Below are 20,911 nucleotides of genomic sequence, written 5' to 3' on the forward strand. Positions count from 1 at the left end.
CCTGAGCCAGGTAGCGATGAATCAGTGCTACCCAAGTTTAGCCAAGAAAGTCTGGTCACGGTGGAAAGGAAGTCTAAAGTAATTCAGGTACATATTTCCTGGATAATTTTAAACCTGACTCACTATACACTGTATATAGCTGGTTAAGGGGGAAAAAAAAACCTAGCAGGTAAGCAGGCCTAATTCCTCACCCTCAAACTAATTAAAAGACAACACATCCTATAGCAGTCTGAGGCACCCTCCCCCCCCCCCCCCCAGATATTAAAAAGATCTGGATTCAGACCCCCCCCCCCCCCTCTTATCCGCAACCCCATTCTCCCGCCCCCACACAGGACCCTCCAAATTCCCAAGGCCAGGCTAGGACACACTCCGTTGTGTCTAGCATGTGCTACCAACAACTGCTGTCAGCGCTTCCCCGACAGCCATGCAGACAGAGTTTGTTACCAGCATTAATATCAGAGCAATACTAAAGCCTTATTAGAGCCTGTGGATTTCAGATTTGTCTTACAATCCATAATACTTTCTAGTTTCCACTACCGAATACTCTGTTCTTGGGTCTTCCAAGAGCATCGTTACGCCCATTACAATTACTTCAGAACTTGGCTGCTCGATTGTTAATGGACTGTAAGAAATTTGACCATATTCTCTGGCACGGATGGCATTGTACTGGCTTCCCATTCAGTCACGGGCTGAATACAAAATCCTAATGCTCATGCACAAGTTAATTGGGAACATTAAAACTCCTTGGTTGAGCATTGCATTAAGAGTGTACGCTCCATCCCAATCCCTCCGCTCCCAAAACAAAGGACTACTGGAAATACCATCCATTAGGCAAGCACGTCTGGGTGAAATCAGAGCCAATCATGTGGAACAACATTGCCAGAACAACTGAGAACCCAGACACACAGCACTGCTTTCAAAAAAACATTTAAAACCGTGGTTATTCCAGCATGAATCTGGAAATATAACTTAAAAGAATTCAAGAGTTTTCAAAAACAGCATCCAAGAGTGTTACTCAATTTGAGTTTCCCAAAATGCTAGTCAGACAGAGTCCAATATATTTTATGATTTTGTATATTGCTGTGACCTTTGTGGTAAAAATGTTTGCCAAGGCTGGCAGTGAGGTAAGACTCTTCCACCTTCTTGGGATTTAGGAGAGGATTCTGAATGGGATGGGAGGGCGGAGTCAGTCAGGAATGCACTAAGAGCGCATTAAGAATGCATCTCCAGGGAGTGGAGTTCTGGCTGGCTGGAGAGGGAGGAGGTAGTGGCTTGGGAGGATGGGGGGGGAGGAGGGAGCTTGCAGTCAGACTTTTGATTTTAATACCTGGTGGGGAGGGGTGCTCTCTGGCCACTATGGAGTATGCCTTATCTTAATTATTTTAGGAGATTTGGGGGGCAGGGGAGAATCAGGAGCTAAGTGTCAATGTTTTGTTTTGTTTTTTTTAATTATTTTCAAGATAACCATTATATTTAATATTTGAATAAACATGCACCCAAAAATATGTAATTCCTAACATGGATTTCACACATTATTATTAGCCATTCATCATAATCTGTTTAATGGTGTGAGATAAATCCAAAAAGATAAATCCAGGAATGTATTTTGGCCACGGAGATTACATGTTCTTCAGTTGCTTTTCAGATAAGAATCAAGTCAAAATGTGGTCTTCTTCAAAGATGCTAGGAAAAAAATCTGTGAGCGTGACCTCTTCAATCTCATTTACACCTAATGATGAATAAAAAAAGCCTCATATGAAAAATTCATTTGGGTTCAGTGCTTAAAGGTTTAAAATTGACATTCAAAATGAAATGAAAACCAATAACATGTGGGCCAGGGATTACCAGAGGAATCAAGCTGCCAGATACCTTTAGAAATTAGAGTTGTCTGTTTATTGTAGGATGAATTTTGATAAAAAAAAAAAAAAACCATCATGACCCACTTTAATAAACATCTGATGAACAGAAAAGATTTGCAGACTAGAAAACTATCTATTAGCCCACAAACATTGGGTCAGCTTTGATTTCTCTCTCTCCTTCACTGCACATATTCAAAATACTGCTAAATCTGGCTTGGGATGAGAGTATCTTTGATCTGAAAGCAACGTGACAAGGCAATGACTAAGCCCTTAGGTATGTTGGGCCATCTAGAACAACGATTCTCAACCGCTGTGTTACCAAACACACACAGATGTCGCCACAGTTCCCGGCCTCTCGCTGGCCTAGCGGCTCCCTTTGCCCCAGTGAAAATGGAACTTCTGCCCGGGCTTAAAATGCTGAGAGCCCGGGCGGAACGCAGCAGGAGAGCTGGAGCCAGAGACACCAGCATGGTCCTCTTCTTCCCATCCCTGCGGCCCGGAAGAGAAAGTGGGAGTACAGCAGCTGCTTGAGTGGGAAGAAGAGACCATGCTAGGAACATGCGTGGTCGGAGCAAAAAGAGGAGCATCGTCAGCCCCATGGCCAATGGGACTCCTTTCTTGAGGTAGCAAGGCCTGGAAGAAGAGGAGGCTGTTGCTGCTGCTAGTTCAGTGGGGAAAGATAGTGAGTGAGCATATGTGTTTGAGATTGTGTGTGTGTGTGACAGCATGTAAATGTGTGAATAAGAGCCTGTGTGTGAGAGAGACAGAATGTATGTGTGTGATTGAGAACCTGTATGTGTTAGTGAGAGAGAATATGTGTATGTATGCGATTGATAGTCTATGTGTAAGCAAGAGAGAGAGAGAGCATTATGTGATTGAGAGAGACTGGTCAGAGAGGGGACATGTGTATCTGTGAGAAAATCTGATCAGGGAGGGGATGTGTGCGTGTGTGTGTGTGTGTGGGAGTGGGTGTGTATGTGTGAGAGAGACAGAGACTGATTGTGGTCCCTAAGGAAGAGGACAGCTACTGCTGCTTCTGGTGTGACCTGCAAGGGAAAGGAGTAGGAGAACTGCTGGAGAGGGCAAGTAAAGGTAGCTTTCTAAGTTCATTTTCTTGATTGACTGACATTTTAATTATTGGGTATTATGCAATGTGTCTACTGTTTTGAAATATTTTATTGGTTTGGAGAATTTTTAATAATTTTTAAGAGTTTTTAATCGTTAGATGTTATTCTGTTCATCAGCTGTTTTGAAACATTTATTCATATAGTTTTACAATTATTTCTGTGGGGGGATCTATAGCAGTTTGGCTTTTTCTGTTTTCCTAATTGGAGGTGTATTGGTGTTTACAGCCTGGTTTAATATTTGTAGTGTTGTCTTTTTATAGGTAGGATTGTTCCATTTGGGTGCATGCAGTTCACCACAATGCATGTCCTACTGAGAGGGAGTTTGTGTTGCTGTTATTGAAATAGCACCAGAATATAATTTTTGTATGATGAGTAGTACAGGGAATGTTCTAGTTCTGCTTTATACCCATTACTGAGGGTGGGGGGGGTGGAGGTGGGGTTCCTGTGGATGCAAAGTGTACATTTACATTTAGCCTTGTGCCTGTCATGTGTTCAGTGTGTCACGCATGTGAGATCTATTTATCAGGTGTGTCCAGACAGAAAAAAGGTTGAAAACCACTGATCGAGAGAGAGAGGCATGACCAGCAGGAAAAAGGTGGTGTTAATGCTCCTATACAGGTCATTAGTGAGGCCTCACCTGGGGTATTGTGTTCAGTTCTGGAGGCAAGATTTAAAAATAATAGGTTAGACGTGGTTCGGGGAAGGCAATCGAAATGGTGTAGGATCTGCACCAAAAACATATAAGATGAGACAGAATGACCTATATATGTATACCCTAGAGGAGAAAAGAGTCAGAGGGGATGTGATACAGACTTTTAAATACCTGAATACTACTAATGCACAGGAATGAAATCTTTTCCGATGGAAACAAAGCTGTAGGATTAAGGATCATAATATGAAGTTCCCACGGGGTAGGTCTAAGGAATAATGTGGGGAAGTATTTTTTTCACAGAAAGGGTGGTGGATGCCTGGAATGCCTTTCTGTAAAAGTAGCAGAATTTAAATGGGCATGGAATAAACACAGAAGATTCCTAGAGGCTGCAGAAAGGAAATGAAGAACAAGTAGAAATTTTGGTGTTACATTTCTACAAGGTAGTAACCTGCAAGGAGCAGCAATTACAGCCCTAAACAAAAAAAGGCATGGGGTAACCACCTCAGAGCGGCAGTTACTATCGTAAACACTTTGCTTGGCAGGCTGGATGGACCATTTTGGTCTTTATCTGGATGGATCAGGCTTCTGAGTCCGGTGAGGAGCAACTCAGTCGTAGAGAGCAAGGATGGTATCTGGCAGGAGTCTGTGGGACCGTAATTGCCAGTGGGAGCTGATCCAGGACCACGTGTATGGCGTCTGCGGAAGGGCGTCAAGGGAGCCAGCGAGCATCTGCCTTACCCCGCTTAAGCTACCAGTGCTCACTCTAGGTAACATTTGGACTATGCAGGTAAGAGTGGATTCTGCTCTTTCAAAATGTGCAACTGATATTAACCTGATGGTTAAAACGGTGCTGGAGCTTGTCCAGAATCAGTTAGAGAGAAAAATTAAAGATATTGAGAAGGAAGTACATGAGATTGATAATGTATAACGAGTTAAAGAGCATAGTCAACTGCATATTAACTATTTGTCCACCCTGTTTCACTAACTCACCTGTTTGACTCATCCCACTTACTTCCTACCCAACCACCCCACCCTCTAACCCCACCCTAATTGTATCTGCACATGTTATCACGAATGTATAAACTGACTTGACGACTATACACTATAATTTACCTTCTGTAAACCATTCTGATGGCAAAACCAAATGACGGTATACAAAATACGACAAATAAATAAATAAATAAATAAATAAATAAATAAATAAATAAATAAATAAATAAGAAGAACATGATTCATGAGAAACTGGAAAATTATGCTAGAAATTTGAATTTCATGCTTCCTAAATTTCCTCAGCGTGTTGGCAATTTCTGCTAGAGATTTTCTGAAGAAATATTTTGTGGAAATATTGGGTCTTTCTGCTAACTGTCCACATTTGAATGTGTTCTTGCCCAGAGGGAGGCGGAGTGAAAGGGACACTTGAGGGAAGTCATATTTCTTCAGTCATATTTCTTCAGATAGCCCAAGAGAGCCCTGCGGACCGCTCTCGTTTCCAACCAATTGATGGACCAAGCTTGTTCCAACGTTGACCAGAGACCCTGAGCTGTCTTATCCAGACACACCGCCCCCTAGCCCCGAAGGCTGGTGTCCATAGTGACAACAATCCAATTCGGGACCTCGAGGGGCATCCCCTTCTCTAAATTGCTCCTTGTCATCCACCAGGCCAGACTGGCCCTGGCCACTGGCGTGAGAGGAAGAGTCAGGTAATATTGCTCCAACAGGGGACTCCAGCGGGACAATACTCTCTGCAGGGGCCGCATATGTGCAAATGTTCTTTTGCGACCATCGCTGCCCGACGTCTCCACTACCTCTTTGGTGACTCCCTCTTTACCTGTTGGAAGTTTGGCTGCTGTGGCGTTATCGTGCCGTTCTCCTCCGGCATCCCTGGACCGGCTAGACGCCGCATTCCGCCATGGTTCCCAGCAGCCTAATGGCGCGTGCGCGGCCCTGACTCAAGTACCAGCAGTGGCGCGAACCTCAGGAGCATCCCCCTGAGGTGACGTCATCTCCACTGGATATTTAAGGTCTCTGAAATCACTAACTAATCAAGTTAGCATGGAGTTGAATTACAAGGGAAAGGTTTCCTTACACTCCTAGCTACTCTGCCTCCTCGGACTTACCAGGGGTACCTGTTCCTCGGGGCCTTGTCTCTCTTTGCCTTTCAGGTCACAGCCTGGAACTGGTACTCGCTCCTCGAGGGCCCACATACCCGAACTTGCTACTGAATACTTCTGCCAGGTAGTCATCGCTGCCTACAACACCAGTGAGTTACCATCTCTCTCTGAGAGCATTCCCTGGAACCAGGTACTCGCTCCTCGAGGGCCTACTTCCTTCCAGCTCCTGGGCTGCTTCTAAGAGACTATTGTGTGAGAGTTACCATCAAGGTTCTGTTCCTGAACTCTGCATACCCTGCCTACTCACTATATTCAGTTTCTCTACAGCTCAGTTATCCAGGATCGCTGTTCCAGTATCTGAGGGACTACAGCCCAGCCGGGCATTCCAGATCACTACTGCCACCTCTGGTGGTTCCATATACTGTCTAATAAAAGAACTAGTGTGTGTCTGTCTCCATACTCTGAGCCTGACTGGTGGTCCCTCTCGGGATCTTCCCCGGGGGCGTGGTCATCTGCCACCGGCCCAAGGATCCACCCACAACTACCTCAAACACCAACATGCCCAAGGGACCAGCTCCAAAGTGGACGCCATTGATCCCAGAACTTGCAAGTAATCCCAGACTTTGGGCAGTGGCAGACGAATCAAACGAGTTATCTGCTCCTGAATCTTGTTTACCCTGTCAGTCGTGAGAAACACTCTGCCCTGTTGAGTGTCGAAACAGGCTCCCAAGTATTCCAGGGATCAAGAAGGCACCAGGTGACTCTTCTGCAAATTGATGATCCAGCCCAATTACTCCACGAGGGACCTCACTCACGGTCGCTCTGATCAGCTAGTCATCCAGATATGGATGCACAAAAATTCCCTCCTGCTGCAAGGTGGCTGCCACGACCATCATCACCTTTGTGAAAGTCCGAGGGGTGGTGGCCAGACTGAAGGGAAGGGCCAGAAACTGGAAGTGCTGCCCCAGCACCAAAAACCGGAGGAACTTCTGTTGTTCCTGCCGAATGGGGATATGAAGATAAGCTTCGGTGAGATCCAGGGATGCAAAAAACTCTCCTTTTCGAACCGCCGTGATCACGGTGCGTAATGTCTCCAACCGGAAGCACGGCACTCTGGTTGACCTTCTGAAGGTCCAAGATGGGCCGAAAAGTGCCCTCCATTTTTGGCATCATGAAATAAATGGAGTACCTGCCCCGACTTTGGTACCGGAACCACTGCATCCAGGCTTAATAGCCGCTGAAGAGTCTCTTGAACTGCTGCCCGCTTGCTTCGGGAAAGACATCGTGACTCCAGAACAACCGACTGAAGAGGACGAGAAAACTCTAAGGTGTAACCATTACTCACAACCTCCAGCACCCACTGGTCAGAAGTAATCTTGTTCCACTCCTCGTAAAACCGGGACAGCCTGCCCCCTATCACTAGATCCACCAGATCCACCAGATATTCACTAGTTTGAGCTTCACTTCTTACAAGGTCGTTGACACACTTCCTCCTGAACAATGAACATTGGCTTTCCAGGTTAAAGAATAAGCTCTAACTCGTTAAACTATTCCTATCGTTATACTTACTCTACCTGCCTTTATCTTCCTTCCAGCTTGTTTTAAGCTTCCAAGTTCTTCCATGCCTTGTTGATTGTAACTTTGACTTATTCCTTTTTCCTTGTTTATCTATTGTTACCAGAATTGTCACCTCAGTTTACCCTTGTTAAAATGTAAACCGATCCGATATGGTTATCCACTATGAGGGTCGGTATAAAAAACTGTTAAATAAATAAATAAATAAATAAATAGATCTGAGGAGTGGACTTGCCTGATCTTATTGGGAGGGCTTGACTCCAACTGCACCCTGGGCGGACCCTCCTCTAGATGTTCTCCCAGATCCTCAAAAGGACTGCTGCCTATTGGAAGATTGCCTTGGTATCGAGGACCCTGTTGACCTGCCAGCACGAAAATGCCTCGAGTCCCAATAATGGGGGCAGGTGGAGAAAGGCTTCCGAGAAGGTTTCCTATCCTCTGGAAGCCTATTGCCTTTCTTCTCCCCCAACAACTTCATAAGCCGATCGAGGTCCTCACCAAACAACAGCTTGCCCTTAAAGGGCAGATTACACAGCTGCCATTTCAACGAGAGATCTGCCGCCCAATTACGCAGCCACGAGACGCCTGGCCGCTACCACCGAGACCATGCCTCGAGCCATAGTCCTCACAAGGTCATATAAGGCATCAGCTCCATAGGCGATTCCCACCTCTAGACGAGCCGCCTGGGCTGGGGACAAAGTTCCAGCAGCTGTCTGCTCCTGTGGTTTCTGTATCCAACACAAACAGGCTCGCTGCATCAGACTGGCACATGCCGCCGCTCGCAGTCCCATAGCCAAAACCTCAAATGCCCTCTTGAGCTGCACCTCTAGCTTCCGATCCTGAATGACCTTTAAAGCAGAGACCTCAGTGATCGGGACAGTGGTCTTCTTGGTGACCGCCGAAACTGCCGAATCCACCTTTGGGACCTTGAGGTTATCCAAATGTTCCTGCAATAATGGATAAAGCTTCGCCGTGGCTCTGCTCACTCTCAGTCCAGAGTGGAGACTCCCACTCTTGGTTGATCAGTTTCTGGAACTTCTTAGGAATGAGAAAAGCGCTGGGAGGTCTCCAAAAGCCATCGAGCACCGGATTAACCCCTTCATTATCCGAATCCTCCAAAGCGAGCTTGACCCCCAACTCCTCCAACACTTGGGGGATAAGCGGTCTAAGTTCTTCACTCTTAAAGAGGCAAATCACCCGTGGGTCATCGCTGTCGGCTTCTGCGCCCTCAGAGGTACCCTGATCCACTTTAGGGTCCTCTGGATCGTGGGGTGTCCCCCCCGCAGGGTCCGCATCCGGATCTCCCGTCATAGAAACATCGTCATCTTCTTGAGAATCCTCTGACTCCTCTGAATCAGAGTCCAAATGCACTGGCTGAAGCCCCTGGAACAGGCCCCGCGAACCCATGGAACTCGAGGGTCCCTTTGCGCGTTTAGCAGAGCCCAACAGTCTGTCCATAAAAGGTTGCTTGCCCGCCTGCTTCACCAGGAATGCCTCATGTAGTAACAGGATGAACTCGGTTGAAAATCCCCCTGGGCCTACCGAGGCTCCTTCAGGACTACTGGGATCTGAATCAGCCAGACCCTCCTCCCGAGGCTGCACGGTGGGGGAAGATGGCGGAGTAGACTCCTCAGAGCCCCAAGGAGGAACTCCCGCAACCCGGCTCCCCTAAGGGGGAACAGCGGCCTCCCCATGCAGTCCCCCCGACTCTGCTGCGGCCCGCGAAGCTCACCACAACTTTGGGCACCTTAAGGAAGCCCCCTCTCCCCCTCCTGCACAACCTGTACAGAGGGAAAGGGAATCCAGAGAGGCTGACCAAACTCCGCAGGCCCGACAGGCCTCCACTAATGGTCTGTCATAGCAGCGGACACCGCAGTTAAAAAACGGGGAGGGGGGGAGGGGCACATCACGCGATCGCTGTTGGAGAAGGAATAGGGCGCCCCACCATGGCAAATTCCCGCCGCCGTGAAAGCCCTGCCACTGCGGTCAGAAAATGACCGGCAGCACTCCTAAACCCCCCGCACTGCCTACCTGCCTCGGAGCCTGCCCTCGACGACCTCGCCGGGCCGGCTGCCAGCCCGACAGCTCAGCCTCTCAGAGCTACCTCTGCTGCTGCAGGGACTCTGAAGCAAACCTTTTTTTTTTTTAAAGCTACAGAACTAAAAGGAAAACCAAAATAAGGGGATACTTCCCTTAATCCCACAGGCAGGCAGAGGGTCTTCGGAGCCCACTGAGAAGACCAGAGCCCTGATTGTCAGTGGTCCCGGGAACACGGGTTGAGAACTAGCAGGGGTACCGGCTCAACCTGAGGGATGGCCCTTCACAGGAACCTGGCACCTCGGGGAGCGGAATTCCTCACAATATCCAAATTCAGTCAGGACTGCAGGTTTAGCACCTCTACCATCTGCTGGAGGTAGAGAAATACTGAGGGACTGCAGGTGGCACTCTCGTATATGTGGCAGTGCCCAAAGTTTTGTTCTCTACCTCCATCTGCTGGTGGGGATGAATAAAACCCACTTGTCTGGACTGATCTGGGTATGTTCAGGAACATTTTTTTTTCCCTTGATCAGTTACATTTCTTCTTAGATCAGAAAACATTTCCTGCCGTTGATCCTGTGAGTACTATGGTCACTTGAGTTTAAATCCAGATGACTATGCCAATGCCCTTTTTCTTATCGCTTTCCTCTTTTTCTTTCCTCCTCCCTTTTGTTTAGGGACTAATGTGAACTGTAGCTGCCCCTGTCATGTGCTGCGAACACCATTCAGGGGTGCCATGGGTCTGAGTCCGGGTGGGAGAAGTTAATCTCCAGAGCCCCTGGCGCAGTCACCAAAATAAAAAGCAGGAACGTCAAAAGTAGTGTTCAAAATCAAATCTTTACTGCAAATTAAGAAAAATGATCCAGTACAATAGTACAACAAATACAAATCAGCATCAGCCAGATAACAAAAACGAAAGATATAGTAATCCTTGCCAATCCCACTTGCACTCGAAATCTGGGCCACAACTTCTCACCTTGCAATCCGAATTCACGTCCTCCCAGGTTGATAATTCCAAAAACCTTCCAAGTCCACAAAATCCAGAAATCGCTGGGTTGAGATCCTGAAGGGATCTCCTGCTTTTCTCCTCTTCTCTCTGCAACAAATATCCAATCACCCAATATCTGTCTTGAAATCCTGTAAGCATCTCCTGGCTTCTTCAGCTGTGCCTAACCCTCTCAGCAGCTCCCCATCCTCTGACTATTGAGCATGCTCCAAGGGATTTTATAACCCCTTGAAGCCAGGTTTTGGCAAAATGCAAAACCCAATGCCTAATGATGGAAAAATATCTGGGATTGTGTTAGTGACATGAACTAAAAGGTTTTACTGGGTTTGTTTCTAGTTTGCTGTAATTGGATTGATAGGATTAGTTTCTTTTGTTTTTGTCTAACTTTTAGTTCTATATAAGTTAAAATTGTAAAAGTAAAGAAATAATAACTGTATATCAAGTAGTCAATATTTTAGTTCAAAACCAAACTTTCATGTCTCTGATGAGGGATTACATTTCAAGCTGAAAGGCTGGTTATTTGATATGTAGTTCCTTTATTAATTGCTCTTTGTTTCGGATGAATTACCATCCCCTGCTACTCCTTTGTTATTTCAGCAGTAATACTACCTGTGTTCCAGTTGGGCCACAAATGAACTTCACGACTTTAATATTTGAATCCTTGCATGCATTCCACTGAAAGTATCATGCCTGGAATTTACTTAGTGCTATAAATTATTTTTCTGTTTCTGTGTTTTGCTTTTTTAGATGAGAACTATGCTGACAATCCAGAAATGGAGCCTTTCAGTCTGAAAGTCAAGCAACATCTGTACGAATTTCCGAAGGCTCGACAGTCTGTCCATCCTAAGATAAATGATGCAGAAAATCTCCTGACACGACATGCATGTTTGTCCAAGATTAGAAAGTAGTTTTCGTAAAGAAAGCTTGAGGAAAATAGGAAAATAAGGGAATTGCCATCAAAATAACTGGTTTAAGGCAGACTTAGTGGGGAAGCATAGTATATCAGTTTAAAAGGCAATACTCAGAAGATGAAGATGTCTGGGTCAGGTGCCCAAGTTTGCATTTTAAAATATGAGGGAAAAGAAGCAAAGCAGGAGATGATGGATCCCACTTTAGCAGACAGTACATAACCAGGTATTAATACAATAATAGTAATTAGTTTAAATCATAGAGAAAACAGTACTGCTGTAGATATAATAAGATTTCAGCACTTTTACACAACAGAGCAGAAATGTAGTCAACAAGCCCATTTTTTTTATTGAGATGCAAATCCCAAATACGTGTTTGTTAACTGGAGCAGGGAGAACAGCATCGCCACATGAGTACTTAGAAGTGACATTCGTATGCTTTGTGCATTAAAAAATAATATAAGCAACTTGTGGGATCCATTATGCTTCAAGATTATACAGTTCAAGAGGCCATCTCAAGCAATGTCAACGCAGTCTTCTCTGAGACATAGCCCGTTATGTTCACTGGTGGCCTCTGCAATGCAGACGAGGCGATTCTGTGGCAGTAGCAGACTGACCAGGACAGGAAGCATAGACGCAGCAGCAGCAGCAATAGCAGCCCAGGCAGGTTTGACTACAGTACCCACCTGGCGGGCTGTAATCGTGCTGAGAAAGGCAGCCTGGCAGTGGCATGGTTCTTCGGGGGGTTGCTCTGGTCTGTATCTCTAGAATGCCCTCTAAAGTTGGTTCCTCTGGACTGTTGTCTCCTCAGTCACCTTCAGAGACTTTTCAGAATGAACCTATTAGTTGCTGCACAACATGCCCCATACTTATAAACACATGATGATCCTTGAAAGCCAGGTAGAAGAGATAATGGTGACTGAAGCAATGGCAACCTACACAGGCTAAGAAAAACAAACCTGTAACAGTGGCGGCAGCAGCAGCTGCCAAAGCTTCAGTTCACTGAAAGTGAAAGGAAGAGATCGAAGGACTTCACGGACAGCATTTTGCTTGGGCCAACAGGAGAACAATGGAGGTTAGAGAGAAGCAGGGAGGAGGAGGAGAAAGGAAAGATGAGAAAATAATCAGGAAAGAGAATGAAAAGAAACAAGAAACAAAAGGAGGGAGGGAGGGAGGGAAGGTTACTGGGATTTGAAAACAAGAGTTGGGATTGCACGAAGGCTGTGGGTGACACCAAGAATGCATGCAGATGGAGGAGGGAGTAGAGCAGTATCCGAGTGGTTAGAACTCAAGGCTGACAGGCAGGAATCAAATCCCACTGCAGCTCCTTTACTCAGGTACAAACGTATGAGTGATTTTTCAAAGGGGTTCTACATAGAAAAATAGCATGTATGCATGTAAGTAGCATGCCTCATATATATTCTGTTTTAATAAACATCAAAAGTACATGCATATTTTTGGTTTTGCACGGCGGGGTCAAGAATTATACACAATAGTTACTATTTTCTAAGAGATATATGTGTAAAAAGCATCAAAATTAGTCATTCCTGCTAATCGACTAGTGCAAGTGAAATTGGAACTGTCTAATTTTTGGACGGGAGGCCTGGGTGAAGTGGTAGAGGGTTCCGGAATTAAGTGCTAGAGGGGGGTAGGTGAACTGGTGGAAGTATTGGCAAACTAGTGATTTCAAGAACACGTGGATATTTCCAATGCAAAGAAGGCCCTTTACCTATTTCATAAACATGTGTGCGTATATTTTAAAAGCAAAAAAACAAAACAAAACGTGTATGTGTAATAACCCTGATTTATGTGTGGATGTAGGTATTTTGTAAAGTATGTGCATATACAGTTTTGAAAATAGTTGAATGCATCCTTGAAATCACTAGTGTTAGTAGTGTGGACCTTTGAGCCAGGACGAGGGTTGGAACCACCACTGAGGGACGGCCCCAAGTGGCCCTCGTCGCCGGGATGTGGTACTGGTGGACAAGACACAGCTGGAGCTTCACCTATACCAGCTCTTGGTCCCCTCAGGTTGAGCCCCTGGGTGCAGGTCTCCTCGCAGAGCGGAGTCCAGGGAGAAGATGAAGCGGTGTCGGGCAGTCCGGGTCGAGGCAGGCGGAGTTCAGGAGAGGCCGTGAGCAGTCCAGGGGTCGGGGCTGGCAGCGAACAGGCAGCACGATGAACCAGGCCAGAGGTCAGGGCAGGCAGCGAATGGACAGAGACGAGAAGACAAGCCAAAGGTCAGGACAGGCAACAGACAAGTGGAGCCAGGAAGCCAAGCCAAAGTCAGAACCAGGAGGACAATCCGAGGAGCGGGGCTCAGGAACAGGAACAAGCAGGAAGTCAGGATCAGGAACTCTGGATCAAAGCAACAACGCACTCTCATGAGCAGGACCTGTTGCCGAGGCGAAGAGCAGGAAGCTGAGCCGGGCTTAAATAATCAGTAGTCGTGTCATCATCTTTGGGGGCCGGGCCGACGTTTCCCGCCATGGCCCCTTTAAGAGATGGCACGTCCCAAGTGCGTGCGCCTAGGGGAGCGCACGTTGGAAGGGAGTCGGCGTCCTGGACCACGTGGGAGAGACGCCGTCGGGCGATTCGGGGCCGGGCCGTGCCATCAGAAGGGAAGCCCTTAGCCGTTGCCTGCCAAGCCAGGTCACGGGTTGCCACGGCCGGGGCTCCCAACACTAGTTTGCTGATACTGAACCAGGAGCAGTACCACACCTCACACAACAATGCAGGAGAATCGTTGCTGAGGTGAAGAGAATCCTCACATAGGGCAACCGATGGTGACATCATCCAAGGGCATTGCGGCCTTTTACCGCCATGGTGCTATATGACTGGGTGTTGCACATGCCTAGGAAGCAGCAGCAGAGGCAGCGATCCTAGCAGAGTCCTGCCAGGCTGGGAAGGCCCGGCTGTGCACGGCGTCAGCTTGCTGGGATGCCCTGCAAGCCGCCAAACATAACAGGCTGAAATGTACATGAATACACAGTAACCCCTGAGATTCTTTTTATTTATTGAGTTTGTTAGTGAGCACCCTACCTTTTAAAAAGGAAATTTCATCTGCCCAGACACCCAGACATCTGCTGAAGGAATTACGTAGGTTATAAGTCTCTATTTCTTCTACATATTTTACTAACTTTCATCATTGGAAGATTAAACATGGGATTATGGCGTGAAAGCATGAAACAGCAGAGAACAATGCAAGCTCATCTGTTTTTTTAAACAAATAATTGGGCATTTGTATTCAGCTCTCTAAGATGTATTCCATTTTTTCTTCCCACTGCATAGAAAACAAGCCTTTAGATGTCAGGTACCAATGCATATGGAGCCAGCTAGCAATGGAAATATGACTGACCTCGGATTATTACTCAGAAAGTGAGCTAATGCTGTTCTTTATGAGAAAGCTTTCAATGATTAATGGCAGGAGGATTTTGTTAGAGAAGGGAAAGAATGGGATACTTTAGATTGTGCAGGATGGTTAACAGTGGGCAACAGGCATGGACGTTGTTAAAAAGTACCTTCTTGGAAGCACAGTCCAGATGTATTGCAAGCATTAAGAAAGGTAGAAGGAATGCCAAATGATTGCTGGCATAGTTAAAAAGTGAGGCTATTTTAGCCAAAACAAAATCCTTCAAAAATTTGAAAAAGGATCCATCAGAATTGGATAAAGCATAGGCACTGGCAAGTTAAATGTAAGGCTAAGAAAGAATTTGAAGGGAATTTGGCCATAAAGGCAAAAACTCCGAAGCAAAAAGCCTGTGAGGGAGTCAGTTGGAGCATTAGATGATAGAGGTGTTAAAGGGGCGTTTAGGGAAGATAAGGCCATTGCAGAAAGACTAAACAAATTCTTTACTTTGGTTTACTGAAGTGGCATAGCCAGAACTTGTTGTACTCTTACTGATAAATACTGCCTTAGCATGCACCCTACAATGGATTTCTGAGTGGTTTGCAACAGCCATCATGCATGGTGACATTTTAAAGTATTTTAATTCTATTACTTCAAGCACCTACCGACATTAAAAATGCATTATTAATCTTTTATATTTATTGCAGTTTATAAATATGCAATATCATGTAAAACGTAGAGAGCACTTCAAAAACATCAGATCCAATCAAGTAATAAAACAAATATCAATATATTCTTTTATGAATCCTCTTTCCAAAAATGCATACTTCAAAAAAACAGCAGTAATCATAATCATAAAAAAATTTGCAACAGGTGCAGAACAAAACTAGGAAATGAAAAAAAAAATTCAAATTCCAATGTCACCTTAGTGACACCACAACAAATTCCCTTCACTGCCAAACACTTTGTGAAGACAAACCCCGCAAAGATATAGATAGATAGATAGATAGATAGATCCTCAGCATACCATAACAGCAGTAGTTTTCAGGACTCAAACAGCAGCAATATCTATGAAAAGGCAGCAAGGCAAACATTACACCAGGCCCTAGAGCACTAATACACTACCTAATGGGCAAACAGAACAAACCAGACTGCTACAAATCCCTACAGAGAAAGTAGATGCTAGCCAAAATACTGCATTTCTGTCACACATGCGCAACATAGGCAGACCTTTTCTTAAGACAGAATAAGGGACTACAAATTAGAAAAAACACGTAGACAAAACTGAAATGGAAAGCCTGAGAAACCGCACTGTGTGAGCACTAGACTACTGAAGAAAAAGCAAAATACAAATATATAAGAAATGCACATTCCCACAGATGGCATATTCCAATCACTGAAAGGCAAACTAAGTTTTTTTTATCTTTGTTGTCTGATTTTATTTTTCTAAATAGTTAGTCCTAGTCTCTTTTTCCCCCATCTGCCTTTTCCTTATTCCTTTTTCAGGATCTCTTTTATTATGTCTTCTTCTTTCTTTACGCCTTCATATACACACAAAGACTCTCTCACATGTTCTTTCACACACTCATGCTTTCTCTCACACAGGATTCCACTCTTCCCTGCTCTCTCACATACACACAGATTCCCACTCTCTCACACAAACACACACATATAGGCTCTCACTCTTACATGCTTTCACACAGGATCCCACTCCCACAAACACACACACAGGCTTTCACGCTCACATGCTCTCTCATATGCAGGCTCCTTCTCCCACTTCCATACATATGCACCCACACAGGCTCTCACTCTCATGTACAGGCTACCACGCACAATTATACAGACTTCCACTCTCACATGCTCGTACCCACTCCAACATATACAAGTTCTCACTCCTACATGCTTTCTCTCTTGATCACACACACACACACACCCTCAGGTAGGCTCTCATTCACATTTCCCCTCAACCAGGCTCCCATTTACACACACATACCCAGGCAGGCTCCCATTCATACCCCCAGCCCCCTAGGCAAGCTCCCATTCACACACATACAAACCCCCAAGCACACTACTATTCACATTCAAACACACACACACACAAAGTCAAGCAGGCTACCATTCACACATCCCCATCATCAGGCAGGCTCCTATTCACACACACACACACACACACCCATCCCCCAGGCAGGCTCCCATTCACAAACCGTCACCTCAGGCAGGCTCCCATTCAAACCCCTCCCACCCCCAGTCAGGCTACCATTTACATACACACACAGTCAAACACAAAACACAGGCAGGCTCCCCAACGGGAGCAAAACGGGTCGCCTTTTCTGCTGCCGCTTCTTGTGTGCCTGCCCACGGTATTCAAAACTCAGTAAATGTTCTATGCTGATCTTGCAATGCACGAGATCAGCATAGAGCATTTACTGGCCACACAGATTTTGAATGCACAAGGCCGGCACACGTAAGGAGCAGGAAAATGGAAGCCTTCTGGTAAGGGTTTTTTTTCCTTTGACTGCCAGCCTCCCGATCCTACTCCTCGGCAGCGTTGCGGGATTCCTCCTCTTCTCGGCCAATGGTGGGATGGGGGTCCACCTGTGCCCTAACGGGCCACTTTCTCTTGTCGGCCATGGTGGGATAAGGTCCACCAGCAGCCTTGTGGTTCTCTTCTCTTGGCCATGGTGGGATGGGTTCCACTGGCAGCCTTGCAGACCTCTCCCTCCTCTCACTCGGCGTGTCCGCTGTGGCCCTGTGACAGGGCCTATCTTCTTGGGCCACCGGGCAAAGCTGATTGGGTGGGCCTGAGCCCAAAGTGGTTGGGCTATGACCCAAGCAGGCCCACCCATGGCTACGCCACAGGTTTACTGAAGAGGATGTTGGGGAGATACCTGTTCCAGAGACAGTTTTCAAGGGTGATGATCAGGGGTGGAGTAGCCTATCGGTCATCCCCCGATGGGCCGGTCGCTCTAGTCACGTGGTCTGCCGGGCGCGGCTGTGACAGAACCGCGCTCGGCAGACCACGTGGTATCTCCTGGGCCGGCCAGGGCGGTGAATCCCCGGGCTGGTCGTCATCAGTAATCCGCCCCTGGTGATGATTCAGATTACCTGGACCAAGTCACGGTGAACCTGGAAGATGTAGTAGGCCAGATTGACAAACTGAAGAATAATAAATCACCTGGACTGGATATATACACCCCAGGGTTCTGAAAGAACTTAAAAATGAAATTTCAGACCTATTATAAAGTGGTCAATGTAACCCTGATATTTAAAAAGGGCTCCAGGGGTGATCCAGGTGAGCCTGACCAGTGCTGGGAAAAATTGTGGAAACTGTTATAAAGAATAAATCACAAAACTTAGATAGTCAAGGATTAAGGGGTCACAGCCAGCATGGATTTAGGGTGAACCGGTAGATGTGGTGTATTTGGATTTTTAGAAGATGTTCAACAAAGTCCCTAATGAGAGACTTCTAAGAAAACTAAAAAGTCATGGGTTTTGTGGATTGCAAACTAGTTAAAAGACAGAAAACAGAGTAGGAGTAAACAGTCTGTTTTCACTGTGGAAAAAGGTAAACAGTGGTGTGCTTCAGGGATCTGTACTTGGACTGGTACTTTTTAATATATTTGTAAATGATCTGGAAAGGGGTATGACAAGCTGAGGGGGAGGGTATGTGAGGGAGCTTGGCCTTGTCAGAATGGGCATTCAACCATGCCTGGGCTAATTCCTGGCTCTTCCTTACCAGTAACCTATCCTTAAGTTGGCTAATCTGATTCCCTGTGAGCTGGGCCCACAGAGTCATAAACTGGGGACAACTGTGTCCCAGAATAGCCAGGTATGGGAGCTCAGGAAGGACTCCTGCTTCCATAATGGCTTGACCTGCTGTGGTCATCAGCAAAACCTGACTGGTTGGGTATTCCTCTTTGTCCCCATGTACGCAGGCAAGTGTCTCTTTTTTCTTGTGACTGATGCACATTTTTTGAAGGAAGTCTTCACAAACAAGAGTCTTGCCAAACCCTGAATCCACCAATGGCTGGGTGGGGAATTCATCCAGTTCCACCTGGATCAAAAAAACCTTGCAGTGCTGATGAGGGATATCCATTAAACTACACCTTTGTAGTGCTGCAAATCTTCCCATTGTTCATTCTCATTCTGGGATTCTGTTCTTGCGTTGTCTTCCAGCTTGCGTTCGCACTCCATGTCGTCTAACCATGGACACTCTTTGACATTATGGTCCAGCGCTTTACAAAAAGAGGATGCCCACTGTGCGGGTTCATCTTTACCTTTAGTCATTCTCAAGGGGGGGGGGTCTTTATTTTCGGTCTTTCTAAATGGGCAGCAGTCCTCCTGATGAGCATTCCCCACACTAAGGGCACAGAAGGAAAAATTGTCCATAGTTTCATTCTTGGGTTGATTTGAATTCCCTGAGGTACTTTTCTTCTTCAGGGGTGAGGATTTTTCCTGCTTTGGAGTTTTTACTTTATCCCCAGAGACTTTACAGCCTAGTGTTGGCTGAGCCACTAAGCTGATGTCCATAAGTTCAGGCCCCTCAAATCGGCAGTCCCTTGCTAAATGACCTCTCTGACCCCAGTTAAAGCATGTGGAAGAGACTGTGGCCTGGGTTCTTGCTACAGAAGACTAGTTCTCCACTTCTGAGGATCGGTGCTGATAAGTTTCACCAGGAAGTTTGTGCAGGCTGTCTTTCTAGCCACCTTACCACATCAGGTATTAATTGCGCTTAGTGAAAGGGATCTGCCATTTCGAGAGCTCTTTCCAACACAAGTCCTCTATGTCAGCAGACCCAATTTTGCATAGCCTGTCAAACCCATCTAAGAATTGCTCCGGAAACACCTACTGGGCTACTTCGAGGCCAGTCTTTGCCTCGGCTGTAGCCACTTCCAGCTGGCATCCTTCAGGCAATTAAAAAGACTCTGGGGCCTCTTCCCAGGCTTCCAAAATCCCCACCAGAACTGCCGCCAGTATGTTTCTGAGGTATAGCCAGCTCTCTCCAGGATGCAGCCTTGACTTCCGCATAGAGAGCCGCCTCATCCGGGTTAGCTGCTTGGAAAGCCACTTGATTTCTGCCCATGAGAATGTAGCCAAGTACGTATTCCAACTGGCCAAGCTGAAAGGCAGGCGGTCCTCTCAAGGTTTCTCAGGAAGACCTCTGGATCTTCGACCGCCTTCATTTTAAGTAGGATGCGAGGTAAGGATTTGCCTGGGTTAAACTGGCAGAGCAGTCTGCAAAGCCTGTGCTACCTGAGTTAACACGGAGTTAGCTTGTTGCTCAAATTGTTCTTGCAGTGCCTGCTGCTGGTCAATTTGAGTTTTTATGGTGTTCTGCAATTGCTGTTGCCCTGTAGCAAGGATCAGGATCACTTGTTCCATCTTCCCTGCTTTCTGAGTCACTTCCCCCCCCTGGGTATCTTTCCAGACAGGACAGTGAGAAAAAAACAAATACACCTGCTGTTTTATTCGGCCCTGACTCACTGCTTGACCCCTGACTGCACAGGCAGGGCTACCCCCGGGCTACCCCCGGGCTACCCCCGGGCTACCCCCGGGCTACCCCCCCCCCACCCCCACCACATACACAAACGTAGCCTGTTGTAGCTTCAGTTGGGAGAGTGAAACTGGGAGGAGAAAGAGGCAAAAAACTCTTTATAGGGTTTTGGGCTTTTTTGCTGCTGCTCTTGTGGATTTTGCTTGTGCTTCCTGCTTAGGCAAGCTATCCCACTGCTCCCACCATATGTGAGCAGACAGGATTAACCAGAGAACAGACTCTAGGCTGGACTCTGGCATCAATTTTTATAAGCTTCTTTACTGTTGGGCAATAATAAAGGAAACAAGATAGCTGGTTTAGGTAATTCAACATAACAATTGTAACGTGCAGTTTGTTTTCTGAAGGCTTCTGTCTCTCTCATCCCTCTGGTCCTGGTCTCTTACCCCTGCTTGCAGGATCCACCTTAGCCAGAATCTCTTGCTGGGTTGGGACAAGGAAAAATGGTATAGATAGCTGTACCTGATCCTTTAAAGTGTTCTGAAGCAGTTCCTTATATACTCCCTCACAGCCCTTTGAAAATTGCTATGATATATGCTATTAAATTTTCAGTACATTTTACATGAGTAACTGCACTTTAAGAGGACAAATTTAAAAACGTGGGAATGTGTCCCTATATACAGCTATACTGACATGTGCACACATGCACACATATTTTATATCGTGCACACAAATGCATGCACACTATATAAAATACACATAAATCTACCCAACATGTTAATGTATCAAAACATAT

The 20,911-nt window shown here is 46.2% G+C and overlaps 1 protein-coding gene across 12 annotated transcripts in view; it reads right to left on the reverse strand.

Annotated features, from left to right (window-relative positions):
• The window catches only part of NLGN1 (neuroligin 1), a 1,028,777-nt gene that overhangs the window by 495,091 nt on the left and 512,775 nt on the right, over nt 1–20,911 (reverse strand). The window lies entirely within an intron of this gene.

Source organism: Rhinatrema bivittatum, chromosome 9 (assembly GCF_901001135.1).
Source record: "Rhinatrema bivittatum chromosome 9, aRhiBiv1.1, whole genome shotgun sequence".
NCBI lineage: Eukaryota > Metazoa > Chordata > Amphibia > Gymnophiona > Rhinatrematidae > Rhinatrema > Rhinatrema bivittatum.